This window comes from Monodon monoceros, unplaced genomic scaffold, assembly GCF_005190385.1.
Source record: "Monodon monoceros isolate NGI ecotype Baffin Bay Population unplaced genomic scaffold, NGI_Narwhal_1 Super_Scaffold_18, whole genome shotgun sequence".
In the NCBI taxonomy this organism is placed as follows: domain Eukaryota; kingdom Metazoa; phylum Chordata; class Mammalia; order Artiodactyla; family Monodontidae; genus Monodon; species Monodon monoceros.
The window spans coordinates 35,967,868-35,991,351 of NW_021703774.1; positions in this window are offsets into that span (position 1 = coordinate 35,967,868).

The following is a 23,484-nucleotide window of genomic DNA, read 5'->3' on the forward strand; positions in this document are numbered from 1 at the left end:
TTCAATTTCAGTGCTTGTGATTGGTCTGTTCATGTTTTCTTCTTCTTCCTGCTTCAGTCTTGGAAGGTTGTAATTTTCTAAGAATTTGTCTATTTCTTACAGGTTGTCCTTTTTATTTACATATAGTTGCTTGTTGTAGTCACTCATGATCCTTTGTATTCCTATGGTATCAGTTGTTACTTCTCCTTTTTCATTTCTCATACTGTTGACTTGAGTCTTCTCACTTTTTTTCCTGATGTGTATGGCTAATGGTTTATCAGTTTTGTTTATCTTCTCAAAGAACCAGCTTTTAGTTCTATTGATACTCACTATTGTTTCCTTTATTGCTTTTTCATTTATTTCTGATCTGATCTTTATGATTTCTTTCTTTCTGCTAACTTTAGTTTTTTTGTTCTTCTTTCTCTAATTGCTTTCAGTGTAAGGTTAGGTTGTTTATTTGAGATTTTTCTTGTTTCTTGAGGTAGGATTATATTGCTATAAAATTCCCTCTTAGAACTGCTTTTGCATCCCAGAGGTTTTGGGTCATTGTGTTTTCATTGTCATTTTTTTCTATGTATTTTTTCATTTCCTCTTTGGTTTCTTCAGTGATCTCTTGGTTGTTTAATAGAGTACTGTTTAGCTTCCATGTGTGTATTTTTTACAGTTTTTTTTTTCCCTGTAACTGATATCTAGTCTCATAGTGTTGTGGTTGGAAAAGATGCTTGATACAATTTCAATTTTCTTAAATTTACCAAAGCTTGATTTGTGACTCAAGATATGATCTATCATGGAGAATATTCCATGTGCACTTGGGAAGAAAGTGTGTTCTGTTGTTTTTGGATGGAATGTCCTATAAATATTAGGTAAGTACATCTGGTCTAATGTGTCATTTAAAGCTTGTGTTTCCTTATTTATTTTCTGTTTGGATGATCTGTCCATTGGTGTAAGTGGAGTGTTAAAGTCCCCTACTATGCTTGTGTTACTGCTGATTTCCCCTTTCATGGCTGTTAACATTTGCCTTATGTATTGAGGTGCTCCTATGTTGCGTGCATAAGTATTTACAATTGTTATATCTTCATCTTGGATTGATTCCTTGATCATTATATAGTGTCCTTCCTTGTCTTTTGTAATAGTCTTTATTTTTAAGTCTATTTTGTCTGATATGAGAATTGCTACTCTAGCTTTCTTTTGATTTCCATTTGCATGGAATATCTTTTTCTATCCCCTCACTTTCAGTCTGTATGTGTCAATAGGTCTGAAGTGGGTCTCTTGTAGACAGCATATATATGGGTCTTGTTTTTATATCCATTCAGCCAGTCTATGTCTTTTGGCCGGAGCATTTAATCCATTTACATTTACAGTAATTATTGATATGTATGTTCCTATTACCATTTTCTTAATTGTTTTGGGTTTGTTTTTGTAAGTCTTTTCCTTCTCTTGTGTTTCCTGCCTAGAGAAGTTCCTTTAGCATGTGTTGTAAAGCTGGTTTGGTGGTGCTGAATCCTCTTAATTTTTGCTTGTCTGTAAAGCTTTTGATTTCTCCGTCGAATCTGAATGAGATCCTTGCTGGCTAGAGTAATCTTGTTTGTAGTTTTTTTGCTTTCATCACTTTAAATATATCTTGACACTCCATTTTGGCCTGTTTAGTTTCTGCTGAAAGATCAGCTGTTATCTTTATGGGGATCACCTTGTGTGTTATTTTCTCTTTATCCTTTGTTGTTTTTAATATTTTTTCTTTGTTTTTAATTTTTCTTAGTTTGATTCATATGTGTCTTAGAGTGTTTCTCCTTTGGTATATCCTGTATTGGACTCTCTGCACTTCCTGGACCTGATTGACTATTTCCTTTCCCATGTTGGGAAATTTTTTAACTATAATCTCTTCAAATATTCTCTTAGACCCCTTCTTTTTTTCTTCTTCTTCTTGGATGCCTATAATTTGAATGTTGGTGTACTTAATGTTGTCCCAGAGGTCTCTGAGACTGTCCTCCATTCTTGTCATTCTTTTTTCTTTATTCTGCTCTGTGGCAGTTATTTCCACCATTCTATCTCCCAGCTCACTTATCCATTCTTCTGCCTCAGTTACTCTGCTATTGATTCCTTCTAGAGTATTTTTAATTTCAGTTATTTTGTTGCCCATTAATGTTTGTTTCCTCTTTAGTTCTTCTAGGTCCTTGTTAAATGTCTCTTGTATTTTCTCTATTCTATTTCCAAGATTTTGGATCATCTTTACTATCATTACTCTGAATTCTTTTTCAGGTAGTTTGCCTATTTCCTCTTCATTTATTTCATCTTGTAGGTTTTTATCTTGCTCCTTTGCCTGTAAGATATTTCTCTGTCTTCTCATTTTGTCTAATTTACAGTATTTGTGGTCTTCTTTCCCTAGGCTGCAGGGTCATAGTTCCTCTTGCTTCTGTTCTCTGCCCCCCACTTGTGGAGTTGGTCCAGTGTCTTGTGTAGGCTTCCTGCTGGGAGGGACTGCTGCCTGCATTTTCTGGTGGGTGGAGCTGAGTCTTTTCCTTCCAATGAGTAAGGCTGTGTGAGGTTGTGTGTTTTGGGGTGTCTGTGAGCTTAGTATGACTTTAGGTAGTCTGTATGATGATGGGTGGGTTTGTGTTCCTGTCTTGTTTGTTGTTTGGTGTGAGGTGTCCAGTGCTGGAAGCTGTTGGCAGTTGGGTGGATTCAGGCCTTGGATTCAGATAGAGGCCTCTCTGAGAGCTCTCAGCAGATAATCTTCCCTGGGGCCAGCAATTCGCTACTGGTCCAGCATCCTGGACTCGGTGCTCCCACCCCAGAGCCTTAGGCCCAACTTCTGGTCGAGGGACCAAGACCCTGCAAGTCACTCTTCCCAGCAATAAAGGGGGGGGGGGAAGAAAAAGACTAACAAAACCCCAGACAAATGGTAAAAAGTAAAATCAAACAGAAACAAGGAAACATGCACACACACAAAAGAAACAAAAACAGAACCAAATAAATTAAAAAGCAAGAGAACAACCAGACAAACAAAAGAAACCAAGAACAAAATCAAACAATTAAGAAGAAAGCTGACAAAAACACAAAACCAAAAAACAAAACCAAAGCAGAGTGCCAACTGAAGAATGAAGCAAAGAAACAAAACAAACTGACAAAAAAGATTTAGAAAAAAAGAAAAAGAGAAAGGGGAAAGAAGATAGAATGACAGAAAAGCAACATAGAAACAGAAATATTTTTTAAAAAATAGAAAATATATTAAAGAAAAAAAAGACAAGCAAAACACCAGAGATATGGTATAAACAAAATCAAACAAACAAAGACAGAAACTAGAAAACACACACACCTGTACAAGAAACAAAAACAGAGCCAAATAAAACAAGAAACATGAGAACAACCACACAAATAGAAGAACTCAAAAATGAAATCAGACAATTTGGATTAAAACTAACAAAAACACATAACTTAAAAACAAAACCAAAGCAGTGTGCCAACTGAGGAATCAAGCAAGGAAACAGAACAAACCAGTAAAAATGATTAATAAAATAAATTAAAAAGGGAAAAAAACCCAGGACAACAGAAAAGCAAAGTAAAAATAGAAATGCATAAAAAAATATGTTATAAAACATGGAGATTCCAAAAGACTAAATTTTAAAAAAAAATCTAAAACAACAACAAACAAACAAAAAGAGAAACAAAAACCAAAAAGGAAAAAAAAAAAAGCTAGAACTATCAACAGAATGAATCAAACCATAATAAAATTAATAGTAATAATTGTTTCCCTGGAGTCTCAGCTGTAAGTGTCCTTGCACATGCTGTGAGTTACAGCCCACCTCCACCTCCCCAAGAGGTCGTCCTCTCCCCTGCCTGGTCTCTGGACCTTCTGTGTGCCCTATGGGGACCACTCAGACTCCGATCTGGCCCAGTTCCTGCATGTGCTTGCCTCCAAATTCCACAGCTGCCAGAGGTAGACCGTTCTCATTTGTGGGAACACTCATTGTCTACTCAGATATTCCATAAATGCAGGGTCTACCTAGCTGATTACAGGGATTTAATCTGCAGCTTGTACAGCTGATGGAAAGATTTTTGATCTTCTTCCTTAGTCACCCCCTCCCTGGGGTTCAGCTTTGGTTTTATCCCCACCTCTGCATGTGGTCCACCCACAGGAGTCTGGTCCTGAGGCTGCCTTGGAGCTCTTGGGTCTGCCCCTGTGAGGACCAGGTGCAGAGGTGGGATGACTGCTTGGATCACAGGAGCCCCAGTGGCGCCGGATGCACAGGGAAGTCAGTGGCCACAGGCATAGGAGATATGACCCTAGTGAGGGCCTTTTCTGGTGCCCGGTGTAAGGCACGTGAGGGCCAGCCTTGGCCAGGTTTTTCTGGCACCCTGCAGTAGGTGCGTGAGGGCCATCCCTGAGCAGGGTTTTTTATTGTCATCGGCAGGCGTCAGTGTGTGGGGAGAGAGAGGCTATAATAGTGGCTCCTTCCCCTGTGTGTGACTCAGCAGTAGTGCCCTGCTTCCATGGCAGTCCAGTCTTCCTCCATAGTCATTCCCTGCTGCAGATTTCCTCCCTCCCATCCCCTCAGTCCGTCTCCCCACAGCCAACAGCAGTTCTCTCTCTGGACCCCTTCTCCAATCCCCATGTATCAGCTCCCAGCCCCCTTGCACCCCTGTGAATACACATCCCAGTCCGAAGCACATAGGTCCGCGGTACGGACCGTCTGTGTAGTTCTTACTCTGTCTCATCTGCCACTGATTGGCTGCTTCACCCTCTTCTGACAGCCTCAAATGCTTCCCTTCTGTCCCAATCTATTTCCCTGTTGGAGAGGGGGTTTCCCCGAATTTGGGAATCTCTCCTCTGCTTCAGCTCTCCTGCCCCAGGGTGCAGGTCCCTTCCCACTTCCTCTCCTCCTCTTCTCCCTTTTTTTTTCTTTCCTACCCAGTTATGCAAGGATCTTTATAGTCCTTTCAGGTGTCCAAGGTCTTCTGTTAGTCTTCAGCTGGTGTTCTGTGAGAATTGTTGCATCTATAGATGTATTCTTGATGCATCCGTGAAGAGAGATGAACTCCACCTCCACCTACTCCTCTGCCATCTTGAATCTCGGTTCGTCAACCTTTAAACATTCTAGTAAGGAATAAAGTGTCTGGGTAGAGATGTTCCAAAGACAAATCTCTGCAATCAAACCTCATTTACTTCTAAAATAGTACCACCAATTACTTTGCTGGGAATTGAGATGAAATCAAGAAACTTTTTCTGAAGTCCTTCAATTTGACTTGTTCATTGCTTGGTTCTGTATATTTACAAACAGAGACACATGGAGAGAGCAATTTAAGAACAAAGGAGATAATGGTTTCCTACCCCCAGGCTCCTCTGTCCATACTTGCGTGCCACATACCTGATTACGAAAAAGAAGACTAAACTTGAATCTACAGAGGGCATAGAAAATGATCCAGAGAGATGACCTCAGATGGAAATTGAGCAGAGCCTGAATATGTAAATGGTTTGATATGATTTTAAAAGATGAGATTAAGGAACTTGAGTCCCTGTCACTCTGAACATTTCTTTCCTCTTAGAAATGGCAAACTAAATATCATTGTACAAGCAGTGATTCTTTCTATTTCAAGACACTGAGTTCACTGTTATTTCAATGATTGGTGACCCAAGTAACAAGGTTGAATAAACACTCTCTCATTTAGTATGTGAATGCCCAGCCCACACCTCCTTGCCTTTGGGGATTGTTTAGAAAAAACAACCTGTCAATACACCCCTAAAATAAAATATGTTTATTCTTGTGCTGTCAGAGGACATTAAGGCAAACCCTAAGCTCTTTCCAAGATTAGGACAAGTTCCAGGCAAAACTGGGAGGTAAATACCTGCTTGTCATGAGAGGAATTTGATCGCAGGCAGGATAAGCTGAGTGAAGTTATCTGGGACCAGGAAGGAGTCCAAGTAGTCCCAGAAGGTCATGGTAGGCTAGAGGCAACCATGAGAACACAGTCAAGGATCTGTTATCTTTGGCAAGTCAGACAGAAATGGGAGTCTAGAGAGTAGATTCCCCAAAGAGGTGATTTATTTGAGGCATAGAAAAAGAAAATAAGTAGGGAGAAAACACCAGGGTATTTCTCTCAGTAAGGATAAAGGGGACAAATCATTAAGCTTCTAGTAGGCTGGAAATATGCACTGGGATGAGTAAGAGGATATTGGGAAAGGCAGGAAACTGCCTCTGGGGGACCAGGCTCACTATGAAACTTGGTGGTACAGAGCATGAACCTACTTTCTTGGGAATAAGGGGAATGCAGTGACTGGGTTCTTGGAACACCAGAAATCACTGATGCCAACCCTATGAGCAACTGAGGGAAGGTGCTTCATGCCACCTGCTTAAAGCCAGAATTTGTGTCAGATTAAACCTATTTGTACAAGGTTGAACCTGCAGGGGAGGATAAGTAAGTTACAGTTATCAGGGTTAGAGAGAGAAGCTTTGGGAAATCCAGCAGGCCAGCACAGTACTCCTTAGTTTACCAGGCGGACTCGGTGAAAAGAACACTGATTTTAGTATTGTAAGGCTTAGTGTGGATATCAGCTCTATCTCAGGCCAGTATGTATACAAGTTAGGAGTGTAGGATCTGAAACCCCATTGTGTGGGCTTGAAGCCAGTTCTGTTGCACTGGGTAAGTTCCTTAATCATCCTTTGCTTCAGTTTTCTCATCTATAAAATGGACAATAATTACAATGTTTTTCTCAGCAGTTGCTGGGAGGATTAAATGAGTGCATACATGTAGACACTTAGATCTGTGTCTGAACCTATTAAGTACACAATCAGCATTAATCATTATTATTATGAGGCATTGAGCAAGGTATTCAATGCTTAAGCTCTTTTTATTTTTGTTTTCTCACCTGAAAATAGACACAACAGCACTCATTTCATACAGTACTTATAAATATTTAAATAAGATAAGGTATAGAGACACGACATCATGTTTGGCACAGCATAGGTGCGCTAATTTCGAATGCTTTTGTGTCTCAGCAACAGAAAACCCTATTAACAATGATTTAAATCTAAACAGAGTTTATTTTTGTCACAAAGAAAATAGTCCAGGGTTTGGATGTTTTACACATTTAGTCAGAGACTTCAGGATGTCTGAGCTCTGAGTCAGCATCTCGGCGATTACTTTGACTGGCTTAGTCCTTGTTTAAGACAAGGAGAAAGGAGCGGGGACACTGTGAGCCCCACACAAAGTGAAAGTATATGCCTGGATAAGGTTGCCAGGTAAAATACTGGATCCCCAGTTAAATTTGAGTTTCAGATAAACAATGAATACATTTTTAGGATAAGTATTTCCTAAACAATATTTGAGACATACTTATACTAAATATTGGTGGTTTGTCTGAAATTCAAATTTAACTGGGCATCCTGTAATTTATCTACTAAATCTGGCATCCCTATGCCAGGAACTCAGCAGATTATCACTGCAGCCTCATTGGCCAGTCTCTGTGACTCTGTAATCAGTACTGCAAAGGAAGCCGTGAAAGTATTTGATGATTTCATTCTTCATAGTTGGCAAAGGACAAAGGGAGTAGGACATAATACTAGGTTGGTCAAATAATGTCACTTGTCTCAGTAGGTGTTCACTAAATGTTCATTTCCTCCTGTTACCCTCTTCCCAAGGGCCTGATTGTCCCTTTACACAGAAGAAAGTACATAATCAACTTTACTGCCTTAAAGTATTATATCATGAATATAAACATATGAAATCAGCAATCCATAGTTAAAAAGACAAATCTGAAACTTAATTGGCAAGTCCAGGGGTTGACGACATGAAACACATACAGGCTGAGTTTTAGCCATTCAATCATATCTGTGCTAGCAGGTCTCCCTGACCCATAGGGAAGTTCTTTCCCATATTTGAAAGCAGGGTTGGGACGAAGGTGAAGTAAGTGAAGCACTTGAGAGCACATTTTTGGGAAACACTTACTCACTTTTGTACAATCTCCTTAAATTATGCACCCTCAGTGCCCCACTTTCCCTAGCCTAGTCCCAGGCCTGTGTGAAGTATAGCTAGTTTGTGTGTGTGTGTGTGTTTTGTTTTGTTTTGTTTGTTTGTTGTCTTTTGCTTAAGCCAAAGGATAAACCACTAACGACAGCCATTAGTCCTTGACTCCCAATTGTAGTCACAGATTAGAAGTCATCACCTATGTTGTTTATTTCTGTAAAGAATGCTTTGGGTGACTTACATTACCGAGTTTAGCTTAGTGAAGCTAGCTTCTCCATGCATTCCAGGGTTATTCTTTACCTCTTCTCTCTTCCCAGTGCACAGAAATATATATGGCTTTAACTCCTCTGAAGATAACTCTAAGTCAGGGTACATGAGGACCCATCAGCACTATGACCTGGTTGCAATATCTCTTCAGTTATAGACAGATTCCTGTTTTCTACCAGATAAGAGCACAGGCTCAAAGTTTTGATGTGATTTGACTCTATTTTCTTAATCTGCCTTAAAGATTAAGAAAAATTATTACTGTAAAATTATGACTTCTTTTTTTAAATTTCCATTTTCTCCTTTCTTTCTTCCCATTCTCCACTTCCCTCTTTTATAATCATTACCAACAAGAAGTTGACATGATTAACTGAGAACATATCCTCCACTCTTACCCTAAATCAGGGGAGAAATTTGGAGATCAGAGAACAATTATTTGGAATGGTATATCCATTATAGGTGTCTTTGATAACAGAGGTATTCTTAGCTAAACGAGGGACCATATGAAATGGAAATAAGTCTAATAAGGAGGCAGTATGGTATTTTATCAAAATACTGATGGGGTTTATAATTTTACAGAAAGCAAAAACATTTCAATAGATGAAATATGTACATCTTATGCGAGATTAGGCCTAGAGGAAATTTTAGAAGAATATCTACACTCCTCATGCTGAGAGTGTCTGCAATTAAGTTATTCTGGAGACATGTAACCATAGATACTTCTGCTGGCGGACCAAACTTGGGTTGAAAGAGACACTATCTCCTTCACATATCCCATCAGAGGAAAGCCCACTCAATTCTTTTTTTGACATCAGGGAGAGCCCTGGAAGAAAGCTATCCCAACTCCTACCATTAATATCCAGATGAAGCCTTCAGCCATTGAATATTAGTAAAGCCTTCCAGAAGCGTCTCTTAGAAGAAGGCAAGTAGGACTGGGTGACGTTGGCAGTTAGGAAAGAAAGCCTTATGCAACTGGGACAACTCCCAAAGACCTGCACTAGGTTGTGGCCAAGTGGCTCCTTGCATGGCAGGAGGAAATTGGTTAGCTGAATAAATCTGTGAATGACATTCCTCTGACTTAACTTCCTTGAAACACTTACTTAAACCTTTCATGAATAGGTCAACTTAAATCCTAATTGGAGTCCAGCATGTTTTTAATTTTTGGATGATGTATCAGGTGATCTCATAAAGGGGCAGGTTCTGCTCCCAGGTCATCATACCCACCCTTCTGAAACAATGACAGACAGATGACTTCCCAATGTGATAGATTATGGCTGGTTTCCCTGGCCTTCCAACCTAACTTACACCTTTCCCAAAGAAGAACAAAATTCATTCTTGGGTAAGAAAGAAAGGAGGAGCTTGACTACATGCATTATTCTGCTGAGACACAAAGAGAAGGGGGGAGACTTTACAGTAGTAGTGGCATGGGGAAAATACCCTGAAGGCCATCAAGCAGAAAACAGAATCTAATGGTAGTTATGAGGTCAACCTTGATTAAGAGGCAGCAAACCAAGGAATGAGAAAAAGCAAACCTACATTGTCATTTCAGATCAAATATTTTTGCCTTCCCTCTTTCAATATCTTCTCTTTCTGTCTCCTCAGCAAATAAAATATTGTTTGGAGGAGAAACAGATTTACAAACAAACCATCTTTCTATTTGGATACATGGTCACACAAAGGAAAGGTTTTGTTCTTCCACACACACACAAAAAAATCCTGCACAGAAGATGCATACAAATGATTGTAGCTGTCACTATCACAACTTAGAGAAAATGAAGATGGTATAAAATAATATTCGCAAATGGCTAATAGAATTTGAATAGCTTCAAGAAAGAAGAGAAAATGAAAGCACTGAATCTACTTAGGATGTGAAGAGAATGAGATGGTCCCAGGAAGAGTCTAGGGCAAAGAAACCCTTGATTTTCCCCCTGTTTAGAAGTGGCACTCCCTGGTGCATTGATTTATGTGAGGATTAGGCAGCAATCATACTCTCTAGACTAGCCTGGAAGGCATGTGCATAAAGTATGATATTTGCAATATGCAAATGTCATGTATGATGAATGGAATGCTCAGTATGTCTTGAGGATACCCAGATGCTAACCAGCCACTGCTTCTCTGCTGCAAATTGGAAAGAAACTTGGAGAGAGGTATCTTTCTATAGCTAATTGATTTTTTTAATAACATGGTCTTTGACTCTAAATACCTGTCACTAAAACATAAGTCATTTTACCTATGTTAGCTTTGGGGGAGTATAGATATTTCTTAATAACAATAACTGTCAAGACTAGGGATTAAACCATGGAAAGCTATGTCAATCTATGTATATACAGCACATATAAGGCAAAGATGCAAGGTCAAATGAAGATTGGATTAAGGAATGGATAATAGGAGTTAAGTGCAATAGTTGAAATAAAACTTGAAAACTATTCTGCAGGGCAGAGGATGAATGGATCACGAGTATCCTCAGCCAGTCTACAGTGACTCAGAATGGCTCTTAAGGAGAAACAAGGACAGTAAAAGATGGAGGTTCCATAAAGATAAAAGATCAGCATCTAAATAGTTTGGTAGCAAGTACCAAAAGAAGACAGGTTCAAGAGCAACAACCCAGGCAGATATGATACCACTATGGAAAGACATGGAATCTAGTCAATGCAGACCTAGGAATTCAAGGTAAGACCAGGAGCGAAATTGACTCAGGGTTGAACTGAAGGCAGTCTATTGATCTCGGGATCTTTTCTCTTCCTGTGCTAGAATGAATCCTAGGGTCTTTAGAATCTAAGAATGGGCTCGTTCCAACTACACAAAATAAAGACACGGGGCACAGATTCTGGCTGATTGTCCACATAGCAGCCATGCCTAACACCTTATAGAGGCTCAAAATGGTTTGCTGCATCACAATCTGTATCCCCCGCGTGTGAGAGTATCTTTCTTCTTACCAGTTGCTGCCTTTATCTTTTCTGTCACTACTTTGACTAGAACTAAATGTTTCATTCTAGAGGACTGCCTGAAGTTGAATGCAAGAGTCATGATGAGTGGGGAAGTTTCTGAAGCTAGAAGATAACTGAGGGACCTTCTGTAGAGCAACAGTGAAATCCCTAAGGGGCTCTTGGGTCTGGGGAACCAGTAAGCGAGATAGTGGTGAGGGCTCTAGAATTGCACTGTCCAATCCAACGGTCACTAGCATCATGTCACTGAGCACTTGCAATGTGTCTACTCCAGATGGATATGTGCTGTAAGTATGCAATATACACCAGATTTCAAAGGCTTAACTCAAAAAAAGAATATAACTTAATTATTTTATATTGATTGCATTTTAGAATGCTAATATTTTGGAGATGTTGGGTTAAATAAAATACAGTATTAAGATTAATCTCACCTGTTTCTTTTTATGTTTATTAATGCAGCTACTAGAAAAATTAAAATTATTCTGTGACTTGGATTCTATTTCTGTTGGATCCTCTTCTCCACAAGTAAAAATCAGAATTTGGTGAACTATGTTGGGGTCCTCTTCAAGTGCTGTCTATGGCATCAATACTTATGCCGTTCCTAGTCAGTGAGGAGACAGGTGCAGAACTTGAGAGGAAGGTTCTAGAAACTTTTATATCAATTAGGCATAACAATGACATCCAAGTGTATGATGTTTAATGATTATAAAAAATTGGGAAAAAAACAGTTTTTTTGTTTCACCAGAGATAGTTGGAGGAACATTGAGGATTTATCATAAGACTGAGCTTCAATGGGTCAGAGAAAACTGTCACAGGCTTTAGAAACTTGGGATGGTGGAGGCAGCTGTCAGAGGCTGCCTAAGTGTGCTCCAGGGGAGACATGCTTCAGAAGCCATGCAAAGGAGGAAAAAAGGAACACTTTCCCATCATTTTCAGAAATTGCCAGTTCTGAGTCTCTGTATGGAGGGCTAAAATGATTGCAAGGCTAGGGAGGCTGAGAAGGCATGGTTAGTGATGCTGAATGCTGCCAAACTTGGAGCATCTAGGACCCAGATGTCCCTAAAGAAGTGTGCATCTGCTTTTCAAGGCAGAATCTCAAAATTTCATCCTTCACAGGCCTAGTGTGGATATGTTTACTCATTTGGTCATCTGTTCAATAAACATTTATTGAGTAGTTACTATGTTCCAAGAACTCTACTAGAAGCTGGCACTATAAGAATAAGTAAGAAATTGTGACTACCCATAAAGATTGTACAATGTGAGAGGAGAGAGAAAGATACACCTTCTGTGATAACACATGGTGTTTGGGCCTGGGGGAACACCAGGTAGAATATAGCTACCATTAGTCAAAGGACTAAAGGAACTCTGCTAACTCTCCAGAGAGAAACAGCTAACACTGCCTGCAAGGGCTGCTCCTAGTGGAAAGACAGCAAGGAATTGGAGAAAAAGACCAGTGGTTTCAGATTCATGTAGAACTAGGTCTGAATGCTGTATTGTTTCTCTGCTTACAGGCATGTGGCCTTAAACCTCAGTTCCTATTCCTCTAAAATGGAGCAGATGCACCCACTGAAGAGATGTTGCACATATTAAATGAAACAATAGGAGTTAAGAGCATTTTAAGCGCTCAGTAATGGTAAGCGAATGCATAAACTTTACGTGCAACATTTCCCATTCCCCAGGGACAAGAGTTTTCTCAGAGTTTCTCATAAGACTGAAACTAAAGGTGGGGTTATATGGACCCTGCTCTGAAGATGGGAGAATCACAAGGTCAGAAAGCCAGACAAACTGTTGAAGAAACAGTAGGCTGACATTGCCTTCAGGCTAGACTGAACAGAAATTTATTTCAGCTGGATATCAGGTAGATAAAAGGAAACATTTTCAGTCACTGAAGATCTTGAGTTTGGGTCTATGAGAAGTTATGAGTAATCCAAGGCCAGGTCACTAGCTTGTCAGAGAATTATATGTGAGTCGCAAAGACTAATGTTCATTGCAAGACACAGTAATAGATTAAATGAGATAATGGATGTGCAAATGCTCTGGGAAGTGGGAAAGACTAATCAAGTAGTGTGTTATTATTATTAATAAGTGCTATCTATCTAAATATGCTCGGTCTGGGAAAAATGGGCAACACGCAAGTTCAAAGATCTTGTCTTACAAATAGCTAAACAAATGGGCGGTCTCTCCTTGAAGAAGCTGACATCTCATTAGCTGTGGAACCCTGTGCCCCAGCTCTGGGATCCAATCCAGGTCCAGAGAATGGACAGCTGTCAGCCCCGGCAGAGGAGCCAGCTGACTCTATGTAATAACAGCCATTTAGTGGCACAGACTGATGGTGGGGGAAATGAGTTTCCTTTGCATCAATAGCTCCTGCTTAGACAAAACCAAAATGAAGTGTCCTGGCATTTTTCTTGCGGTGCTGTGCAGTTAACTGAGGGAGGGGAGAGCACCTATTCAATCCCATTGATAACGTCTTTTAAAACAACACTCATGTGAATCACCACACCCTTATGCAAATGTGGTGGCAATCTTCAGAGCTCTAATTGATGTGTATTCTGTGCATGTGTGTGTGTGTGTGTGTGTGTGTGTGTTCGTGTGTGTGCAATCAACTGTGCCTGAGGTAGCATTGTAACCATGAGGTTTTTTTTTTTTATTTGATACAGTTACCATTATTAACTGGACTCATGGAAATTAACATGAGAAAACTATATTATATGACTGTGCTCTGTCACCAGAGAGCTAAAATAAGAATGCCTCTTTGCACCTGCATACTGACATCCTCAGTATTAACTGAGTCAACTCTCTTGACTAACAGTGATACACATTGAACAAAGGCTTTTTTTCTTAATCCTCCCAAATGCTTCACTCAATCAACCACAAATGTGATTAACACTGAATTCTTTTTACTAAATTAACTAAATTTATATAATAGTAAAGGAATCATGTCTGTGTGTGTAGACTCACCCCTGATGTGAGGTAGAATTGTGCATGTATGTATGAGAAATGGACAGGAACAAGTGTGGATTCTGGAGACATTAGGCTTTATTATTTGGATATAGAAAAGCACATCTAAGAGAGAAAAGTGCAGAGTTTAAAGATTTTTTTATGAAAAAGAATTAGATATATGCATAACTGCAAAATGTTTTCTGGGAAAATTACATAGAAAGCAGTGTTCTTTTGGAATAAGCTTGAGGTGGCCAAAATGAGTACAATGCAGACCATGTAGGAAAGCTTGCTAGACAACTCCACACCACCGAGACAGATCTGAGAAAGAGAATAATTAGTTTAGGGTAGGACTAGATTTTTACATTTTATTATATTTGGTTTTAATTCCTTACTTATTTCAGGAGGTTAAAAGTGTGTCCCAGGCATTCACATTTTTTACAAGCTCCCTAGATGCACACCAAAGGTAGAGAAACACACACATGCACACATCCATCATTATAACTATTACATAATTGCATTAGAAAAAAGAATAATAATAAAAGACAATGATTACCCATAATTTTACTCTCTTAACCCAACTACCTGTAGCATTTTGGTTTATTGACTTCCAAATTTTTCCCCGATGTACATGGAGTGTTGCTATTTGTAAGCAGACTTAAAACCCCGCGACTACTAAACTACCTACTGGATTTTAAATGAAACTTAAAGTGGAAGTCTTGGTGACTTCTTTTGTAAGGCTCTCCCCTACTTATTACCTCTGCCAATCAGGAGCATTTATCTCCTCCCTTGACACAGCCACCAAATCACCCTCCTCTGGGATTAAGCTCAGGGCACCTGACTACCTTTGTATTAATTCAGTTGTTCTCTTGGTGAGTGCCATACCTTTGTCAGAAAGGCTTGAACTTAAGTAGCAACATGGGGGAGCAGGCCGAGATCTTAACCTGGATTTATCCATATTTTCCACTGTGATTTCTACGTTTATGTATACTAGAGGATATCGAAGCACTGCTTGGAATCCCTCACCTCCCATGAGTTCATGAATCTCTCCCTTTCACTTACACTGCAGGGATATTAAACACATTATTCTGTTTTGATTGAACACCAGTAAAATTAAATTCCATCTTCCCATCTGCGGCACCAGGAAGGGACCACTGCCTTATGGAAAAGGAGAGTGTGGCAATAGAGGAGAGACCCCTTCAGGACACTCATGAGCATGCCACTTTTTGCTAGACAAGATGAATTTCTCCTTTCCATGACACAAATCTCAACACCTGCTGTCTTTACCTCCCAGACATCCTGACAGGTGTAGCCATCTTTAAAGCATTGCTATGAAGCAACATATGGACTGTCAGCAGTGAATAAAGTATAAAACCATGCAGGGGGGGAGGGAGAGGCTCTGCTTCTGATCTTTCAGCTTTATTATTATTTTTTAATTTGGTTTTAGTTTCTCCAGGCTTTCACTGGGTCCATCTTTCACTGTCTTCTTGACATGCTTGGCACAGAATTCTGAGTTTCATCCTTGCATTTTCCAGCTGTTTCTCGCCATTTAGCCCCCTCCCAGTCTCCTTGCACCCTCCTCACCTCCACAGGGAGGGGAAAGTTAAAGGATGTTAATTTGCCAAATATTGCTGATCATTAGGAAGCCATAAAAATTAACATAACCATCAGAGGAAATTAACCGCCGAAAAGACAAGGTTAGAGCAGGATAGTGAGGCTAGGGGGAAAGGGGGAAAGGCAGAAGGGTGCTTTGTTCCTCCTTTGTGGTTTTGAGAGGCGTTGCAGCTGCAGGAGGCCATGTGCAGGTCTGCTTCCCTTACACTTAATTATAAGAACAGCCCCAGAATATCAAGTGGTGCTAGTGGTGAAAGACTAGGAAGGGATACCCTTGATTCCTTCCTTTTATTCCTACTGCTCCTCAGAGGGAGATTTTTGGTTATTTTTTAATTCCATTTGAAAATACACGTTGGGGGGTGGGAAGCCTACGCTGGCCTCCTGCAGGAAATACCATTAATAATTAATACCCAATAATAATCAAATCCATGGGAGACTCATTACAAGTAACATCTTGACAGACCCACCGATGGATGCCCGTAGCTTTACTTCTTCATCAGCTTGCAGGATTGGTTCAGTGGGGACTTGAGTGCACATAAGCAGTGACAAAAAGAAAAAAAAGCATAAATAGCAGGTTTGTTCACAGAAAAGGCTTATTCACCCCTATAGGATCTTTTTCAGTTTAGGTTTACGGCTTGGTGGGGAATTTCCCTTTAATTGGGATTGTAATGTAAGGATGGAACCTGTCGACATTTACAAGAGAGATGGGAGGGTAATTCTTCCTAAATGGTTTGTTGCTATTATTACAACTGTGGCTCCTTTAAGAGGCTCAGTGCAAAGGAAGCAAACAATCAAGATGATCAGAGACAAAGTAAGCTAGTGAGAGGAGAGGAAGGAGACACACTGCCAGTCACAGGACCTATCTGATATTAGCAACCGTTGGACTCTCAGACTGGAGAGTGTTTAGTGAAGTGTTTATACTTCGTGACTCTGAGCACGTTGCACATTCATTGTTTCATTTCATCTTCACAACAGACCTGTGAGGTAAGTGCTAATAATAAGCCCATTGTCTAGAGGAGAACAGAGAGGTTAGGTAATTTCCCCAAGACCTCACAGCTAGTAAGCTGCAGGATTGGATTCCATCCCTGGAAGGCTGGCTGAAATGTCGGCTCTGACTTGCTTCTCTCTTCGGGCTTCGTATAGATGTAAGGAAGGACTCTCTCCACAGTCAGGAAGCAAGGGAGGAGGAGAGGCCTGGCCTTCCTCGGCAGGAAGTTCCAGTCATTCTACTCTGTGTTCTATAAATATATTAAAATATAAGGCTTCATTGCCCATCATCCTCACAGACAAAACAGGTGGGGTCACAGTGGGAAAACAAAAGTGCACTCGGCTGGTTCATCCAAAGACAATTTAAAGCAGGGACTATATACAGAGGTGAGGGCAAGCTGAAGAACCAAGTGCAGTTGTAAGGAATTCAGAAACAAGCAGGAGCAGCGTGACCACTAATACCTAATTCTAGGGCAAAACTCCAACCCTCAGCTCCCTGAAAACCATAAAACACTTCCTTAACCTCTAAGCAGAATCCCACCCAATGCAGGCAGTGTGGGTATTTGAAGGACCTCTTCAATTTGGAATTTTGTTATTTTACGTAAGAAAATATTTGGAATGGACAAAGTAAACAAAATAATATAAGAAACCCAATAAGTTCAACATTTAAATTTATCAAATGTTAACACATTAACATATTTGCTCCACATCTTTTTTATTTTCCAATATGTTTAAGGTTAAAACTTAATGAAAGGCTGACCTTCGTGCATCTCAGACAACCTTCCTTCTCACTGTGGGCAATCACTATTCTGGAGTTGATGATGTATCATTAGTATGGTTTTCACAATTTTACTACATGTTAATATACCTACAATCATATGTATTATTGCTTTGTGTAATTTTAAATACATATAAATTGTATTTATAAGTACATTTTGTATATAAAGTATATGTATTTGTAAGTGACTTGCCTTTTTTCATTTAATGTATTTTTAAATTAATTCTTCTCAGCATAGATGCACTGATTTTATTTTATTATCTGAATGGCATTTCATTTTATGAATACACTACATTTTATCCCTAATTTATTAATCATATTTAAGTTGTTTTCAATTTTTCTCTGTTGAAAAACAATGCTACATTTCCTCTAAGATCAGGAGCAAGACAAATATGTCCACTCTCATCACTATTATTCAACATAGTATCAGAAGTCTTAGCCACAGCAATCAGAGAAAAAAAAGAAATAAAAGGAATACAAACTGGAAAAGAAGTAAAACTGTCACTGTTTAACGATGACATGGTACTATACATAGAAAATCCTAAAGCTCTCATCAGAAAACTACTAGAACTAATCAATGAATTTGGTAAGGTTGCAAGATACAAAATTAATGCACAGAAATCTCTTGCATTGCTATACACTAACAACAAAAGGTCATAAAGAGAAATTAAGGAAACAATCCTATTTACCATCGCAACAAAAAGAATAAAATACCTAGGAATAAACCTACCTAAGGAGGCAAAAGATCTGTATGCAGAAAACTGTAAAACACTGATGAAAGAAATCAAAGATAAAATAAACAGATGGAGGGATATGTCATGCTCCTGGATTGGAAGAATCAATATTGTGAAAATGACTACATTACCCAAAGCAATCTACAGGTTCAATGCAATCCCTATCAAATGACCAATGGCATTTTTCATAGAACTAGAACAAGAAATTTTACAATTCGTATGGAAACACAAAAGACTACAAATAGCCAAAGCAATCTTGAGAAAGAAAAATGGAGCTGGAGTAATCAGGTTTCTTGACTTCAGACTATACTACAAAGCTACAGTAATCAAGACAGTATGGTACTGGCACAAAAACAGAAATATTGATCAATGGAACAAGACAGAAAGCCCAGAGATAAACCCATGCACATATGGTCACCTTATCTTTGACAAAGGAGGCAAGAATATACAATATAGAAAAGACAGCCTCTTCAATAAGTGGTGCTGGGAAAACTGGGCAGCTACATGTAAAAGAATGAAATTGGAACACACCCTAAAACCATACACAAAAATAAACTCAAAATGTATCAAAGAGGCACGGGTTTCAGTTTTGGACGGAGCGCAGGGAGAGGACTGGGGTTGGTGGCTTGAACATAGCCTGAAGGGGTTAGTGCACCACGGCTAGCCGGGAGGGAGTCCGGGGAAAAGTCTGCTCCTGCTGAAGAGGCAAGAGACTTTTTCTTCCCTCTTTGTTTCCTGGTGGGCAAGGAGAGGGGTTTAAGAGAGCTGCTTAAAGGAACTCCAGAGACGGGTGTGAACCGTGGCTAAAAGTGCAAACCCCAGATACAGGCGCGAGCCACAGCTAAAAGTGCGGACCCCAGAGATGGGTGCGAGCTGTGGCTAAAAGCGCGGACCCCAGAGACAGGCGGGAGATGCTAAGGCTGCTGCTGCCGCCACCAAGGGGCCTGTGTGCGAGCACAGGTCGCTCTCCACACCCCTCTTCCGCGGAGCAGCCCGCCACTGCCAGGTTCCCGGGATCCAGGGACAACTTCCCCGGGAGAACGCACGGTGGGCCTCAGGCTGGTGCAACATCACGCCGGCCTCTGCCGCCGCAGGCCCACCCCGCACGCAGTGCCCCTCCCTCCCCCCCCGGCCTGAGTGCGCCAGAGCCCCCGAATCAGCGGCTCCTTTAACCCCGTCCTGACTGAGCAAAAAACAGACGCCCTCCAGCGACCTACACGCAGAGGCAGGGCCAAATCCAAAGCTGAGCCCCTGTGAGCTGTGAGAACAAAGAAGAGAAAGGGAAATCTCTCCCAGCAGCCTCAGAAGCAGTGGATTAAAGCTCCACAATCAACTTGATGTACCCTGCATCTGTGGAATACATGAATAGACAAGGAATGATCCCAAATTGAGGAGGTGGACTTTAGGAGCAAGATCTATGATATTTTCCCCTTTTCCTCTTTTCGTGAATGAGTATGTGTATGCTTCTGTGTGAGATCTTGTCTGTATAGTTTTGCTTCCACCATTTGTCCTAGGGTTCTATCCATCCATGGTTTTTAAAAAAAATTTTTTTCTTAATAATTAATTTTAATTTTAATAACTTTATTATACTTTACCTTCTTTCTTTCTTTCTTTCTTTCTTTCTTTCTTTCTTTCTTTCTTTCTTTCTTTCTTTCTTTCTTTCTTTTTTTCTTTCTTTCCTTCCTACTTTCCCTCCTTTAGACAACAAATCATCCCAAATTGAGGAGGTGGTCTCTGAGAGCAAGATTTATGATTTTTTTCCCCTTTACCACTTTTTGTGAGGGTGTATGTGTACGCTTCTGTGTAAGATTTTGTCTGTATAGCTTTGCTTCCAACATTTGTCCTAAGTTTCTATCCGTCCCTTTTTTTTTTTTTCTAAATAAGTATTTTTCAATTCAATAACTTTATTATACTTTATTTTATTTTACTGTATCTTCTTTCTTTCTGTCTTTTTTCCTTCTTTCCCTTCTTCCTTCCTTACTCCCTCCCTCCCTCCCTCCTTTCTTTCCTTCTTGCCTTCTTGCCTTCTTTCTTTCTTTCTTTCTTTCTTTCTTTCTTTCTTTCTTTCTTTCTTCCTTCCTTCCTTCCCTCCTTTCCTTCTTTCTTTCTTCATACTTCTACTAATTCTCTCTACTTTTTCTCCCTTTTATTCTGAGCTGTGTGGATGAAAGGCTCTTGGTGCTCCAGCCAGGAGTCAGGGCTCTGCCTCTGAGGTGGGAGAGCCAACTTCAGGAGACTGGTCCACAAGAGACCTCCCAGCTCCACATAATATCAAACAGCGAAAATCTCCCAGAGACCTTCATCTTAACATCAGCACCCAGCTTCACTCAACGACCAGCAAGCTACAGTGCTGGACAACCTATGCCAAACAACTAGCAAAACAGGAACACAACCCCACCCATTAGCAGAGAGGCTGCCTAAAATCATAATAAGGCCACAGACACCCCAAAACACACCACCAGACGTGAACCTGCCCACTAGAGAGACAAGATCCAGCCTCATCCACCACAACACAGGCGCTAGTCCCCTCCACCAGGAAGCCTACACAACCCACTGAACTAACCTTAGCCACTGGAGACAGACATCAAAAACAGCAGGAACTACGAACCTGCAGCCTGCAAAAAGGAGACCCCAAACACAGTAAGATAAGCAAAATGAGAAGACAGAAAAACACACAGCAGATAAAGGAGCAAGATAAAAATGCACCAGACCTAACAAATGAAGAGGAAATAGGCAGTCTACCTGAAAAAGAATTCAGAATAATGATAGTAAGGATGATCCGATATCTTGGAAATAGAATGGACAAAATGCAAGAAACAGTTAACAAGGACCTAGAAGAACTAAAGATGAAACAAGCAATGATGAACAACACAATAAATGAAATTAAAAGTACTCTAGATGGGATCAATAGCAGAATAACTGAGGCAGAAGAACGGATAAGTGACCTGGAAGATAAAATAGTGGAAATAACTACTGCAGAGCAGAATAAAGAAAAAAGAATGAAAAGAACTGAGGACAGTCTCAGAGACCTCTGGGACAACATTAAATGCACCAACATCCGAATTATAGGGGTTCCAGAAGAAGAAGAGAAAAAGAAAGGGACTGAGAAAATATTTGAAGAGATTATAGTTGAAAACTTCCTTAATATGGGAAAGGAAATAGTTAATCAAGTCCAGGAAGCACAGAGAGTCCCACACAGGATAAATCCAAGGAGAAATACACCAAGACACATATTAATCAAACTGTCAAAAATTAAATACAAAGAAAGCATATTAAAAGCAGCAAGGGAAAAACAACAAATAACACACAAGGGAATCCCCATAAGGTTAACAGCTGATCTCTCAGCAGAAACCCTACAAGCCAGAAGGGAGTGGCAGGACATACTGAAAGTGATGAAGGAGAAAAACCTGCAACCAAGACTACTCTACCCAGCAAGGATCTCATTCAGATTTGATGGAGAAATTAAAACCTTTACAGACAAGCAAAAGCTGAGAGAGTTCAGCACCACCAAACCAGCTTTACAACAAATGCTAAAGGAACTTCTCTAGACAAGAAACACAAGAGAAGGAAAAGACCTATAATAACGAACCCAAAACAATTTAGAAAATGGGAATAGGAACATACATATCGATAATTACCTTAAATGTAAATGAACTAAATGCTCCCACCAAAAGACACAGATTTGCTGAATGGATACAAAAACAACACCCTTATATATGCTGTCTACAAGAGACCCACTTCAGACCTAGAGACACATACAGACTGAAAGTAAGGGGATGGAAAATGATACTCCATGCAAATGGAAACCAAAAGAAAGCTGGAGTAGCAATTCTCATATCAGACAAAGTAGACTTTAAAATAAGGACTATTAGAAGAGACAAAGAAGGACACTACATAATGATCAAGGGATCGATTGAAGAAGAAGATATAACAATTGTAAATATTTATGCACCCAACATAGGAGCACCTCAATACATAAGGCAAATACTAACAGCCATAAAAGGGGAAATCGACAGTAACACATTCACTTTAACACCCCACTTTCACCCATGGACAGATCATCCAAAATGAAAATAAATAAGGAAACACAAGCTTTAAATGATACATTAAACAAGATGGACTTAATTGATATTTATAGTACACTCCATCCAAAATGTATCAAACACCTACATGCAAGACCAGACACCATAAAACTCTTAGAGGAAAACATAGGCAGAACACTGTACGACATAAATCACAGCAAGATCCTTTTTGACCCACCTCCTGGAGAAATGGAAATAAAAACAAAAATAAACCAATGGGACCTAATGAAACTTAAAAGCTTTTGCACAGCAAACAAAACTGTAAACAAGACAAAAAGACAACCCTCAGAATGGGAGAAAATATTTGCAAATGAAGCAACTGACAAGGATTCATCTCCAGAATATACAAACAGCTCATGCAGCTCAATATCAAAAAAAAAAACAACCCAGTCCAAAAACGGTGGAAGACCTAAATAGACATTTCTCCAAAGAAGACATACAGATGGCCAACAAATGCATGAAAAGATGCTCAACATCACTAATCATTAGAAATGCAAATCTAAACCACAGTGAGATATCACCTCACACCAGTAAGAATAGGCTTCATCAAAAAATCTGCAAACAATAAATGCTGGAGAGGGTGTGGAGAAAAGGGAGCCCTCTTGCACTGTTGGTGGGAGTGTAAATTGATACAGCCACTATGGAGAACACTATGGAGGGTCCTTAAAAAACTAGAAATAGAACTACCATATGACCCAGCAATCCTGCTACTGGGCACATACCCTGAGAAAACCATAATTCCAAAAGATATATGTACCACAATGTTCATTGCAGCACTATTTACAATAGCCAGGACATGGAAGCAACATAAATGTCAATCAATAAATGATTGGATAAAGAAGATATGGCACATATATACAATGGAATATTACTCATTCATAAAAAGAACAAAATTTAGTTATTTGCAGTGAGGTGGATGGACCTAGAATCTGTCATACAGAGTCAAGTAAGTCAGAAAGAGAAAAACATATACCGTATGCTAACGCATATATATGGAATTTTAAAAAGCGGTATTGATGAACCTAGTGGCAGGGCAGGAATAAAGATGCAGACATAGAGAGCAGACTTGAGGACACGGGGTGTTGGGGAGAGGAAGCTGGGATGGAGTGAGAGAGTAGCTTTGACGTATATACACTACCAAATGTAAAATGGATGGCTAGTGGAAAGCTGCTGCATAGCACAGGGAGATCAGCTCAATGCTT